Below are 2,552 nucleotides of genomic sequence, written 5' to 3'. Positions count from 1 at the left end.
GATCCTGGGTCGGTTGTTGTTCCATCAGAGGCTGGGCTTGTAGAGGAACCAATGCCAAAACTGAATCTCCTAAATTGTTGTCATCAAAAACTGTAATGGAGTCATTCCAAGCACCAGTTGGGCTGTCAGAGGTGTTATTCTCAGGCACTAGACCATGCTGAACTGTCAAGCCCTGGGCAGCCAACCAAGCATGATAATTAACCAGATGAGGGGAAGTGCAGGCAGAGGTGGTGCAGGTGGAGCAGGCCAAACACCCCAGCCAATATTTGCATGATTATGATTTGTAGCAGCACCATTGTTACCATTATTGGCAACCTGCAGTGCTGCATTCTGGACCAGCCAATTGTGAACCTGTTGCTGGTACAATTGCTCTGTAGTTAGCTCAGGACCGAACTGGGGGTGCGGGTTACCATCCGGAGGAGGAGGTTCTTCACCTGCAGGCAAGACTTCGGGCAACAATCCATTCCAGTCGGTTGCTGCGTAAGATGGTGACCTAAACAGTCCAGCAATCACGAGCCCCACCAAGTTGCTAGACCATGAAGCTTTTCGGGATCAGACGCAAACGGATCACACGAGCCTTAAGCAAAATGAAACGCCTATCTTGCCTCGGATTTTACCAGGATACTGAAGATCCATAACTACCCAGAGCTTTGGTGAGATAGTAATCAGTCTGGAAGTCATAAGGAAAACCAAAGAACATGAGCCAAACTTCAGGGCCAAACAAGGTGGTGCGCCTATTTAGAGCTTCATTATGCGCAACAAAACTGACTAGTAAATCTTCATCTTCTAGTTCAATAGGAGTGTTCACAGTAGTATCCCTCATGAAAGAGTCCACGAAGCCAAAAATCCCAATGCCAAAGGGGTGATCGCTAACCTTAGTTGTGAACACCCGGGATTCGTGGAGCAGACCGACGATGGTGTTGCGGATGGCGGCCCGACGATGCAAGGGGACGTACTGGCTCGTCTCAGCAATGGCCAAGAAGTCATGGTTGAGCGGCGGGATTGGGCCGACCACCATCCCGCTGCGCACAATGCGGTCTGCCAGACCAGGCTCGACGGCGAATCCCAGTGGGACGAAGGGGACCGAGTTGAGCGGGTAGTTCGCCATGGGAGAGGAGCACAGGCGGGGCGGGGACAGAGGCTATGGAAGAGAGATGGGACCGGACGAGGGCGTTTGAGTTTTTGAGGTGGAATTTGGAGTGTGAGGGGTAGAAGAGGAAGGTTGCGTGGTCTTGGGGATCCATTGCCATTTAGTTGCAAATTTCCTTTGGAATTTGGATCGTTCCGTGTGCCCATATCTACCACAGGCAGCGCATCAGACGGTTGGTTTAGATGTACGTGGCTTGGTGCACAAATGGGAAGGTGGAGAAGATCCGGCGGCAGGGGTGAGATTATTGAGAAGGGGGGTTAGACCATAAACTGGCAAGACTTACCAAGAGCGGGGCAATGAAGTGCCTTGTGGTTAGGTGCAGAGTAGTTAATGCAGATTAGGCGATTCTGGCACGCTAATTTCTAGTGACCCCATTGTAGACATTTAGAGCATAGAGCTTCCCAATTATCTGATAAATTGAGGATTTCCTCCAACAAGTAATGGGCCTGGGCCAAGTCAGCTTTGTGGCAGGCTATAAGCAAAGGAGGCCAGATACCATGGGCCGGAGCATATTTGAGTGTTGAGGACAAAAAGCAGCGTGGCGGAGCTGGATATGGCACATTCAAAGGGCATTTAATGTTCCCAAATCGAATAAATTCCGCAGACCGTTTGTCCTCCAGATCAGCCTGAGCCATAAAATGCTCCATTAATGCTAGGCGATCAATGTTGTCCGCAGGCATCAAGTAGATACCCAGCAATTGAGCTTCTTGCATCGGAGGAGTAATGGAGCCAAATTGAATGTATGAACTCGGTGATTGCTCATGGGTAACCATGTTCTTGATCGAGGAAGATGAGGCCTCAACAACATGCTTATTTGAAAATTGCATATGATCCAGATGGACCAAATGAGATTTTTGAAAAACCGCCCGTGAAGAACACTACAAAAAAAGACACATCTGTGACATTTTGGGCTGAACGAAATTTTTTTCTGTCATACATATGACACTTCTATGACGATAATTGTGACAAAACCCGGCATCATCATAGATGTGGTGGGCTCCTACTTCTATGACAAAAAATCATGACAGAAAATGGGCTTTTCGTCCTGGGCGGGCCGGAGACGCACCTGCATGACATTCTTTGGGCCGTCCATGACGGAAAAAATCGTGGTAGAAGCGAGGGGGGGGGGATTTCGGGGAGTTCCCGGTAACAGCGGGAGGTCAGGGGCCGAGCGATGCGCGTTTCTCTCATACACGTACGCGCGTGTGTGCGAGGCGTTGGCTCTAACTGAACCCGAGCGAGGCGTTGGGCTCTAACTGAACCCGAGCGATCGCACTGCAGGCTATGCGTTACTGAACCCGAGTGATCGATCGATGGTTGTTAACTAAACCTAATCGAGCGATTCCTTCGCTATTGCTGCTAACTGAAGCCGATCGATGGGATGAACAGTGAGCGTTGCGGG

The sequence above is a fragment of the Triticum dicoccoides genome, chromosome 2A, assembly GCF_002162155.2.
Source record: "Triticum dicoccoides isolate Atlit2015 ecotype Zavitan chromosome 2A, WEW_v2.0, whole genome shotgun sequence".
NCBI lineage: Eukaryota > Viridiplantae > Streptophyta > Magnoliopsida > Poales > Poaceae > Triticum > Triticum dicoccoides.
This window is presented reverse-complemented; position numbering follows the sequence as displayed.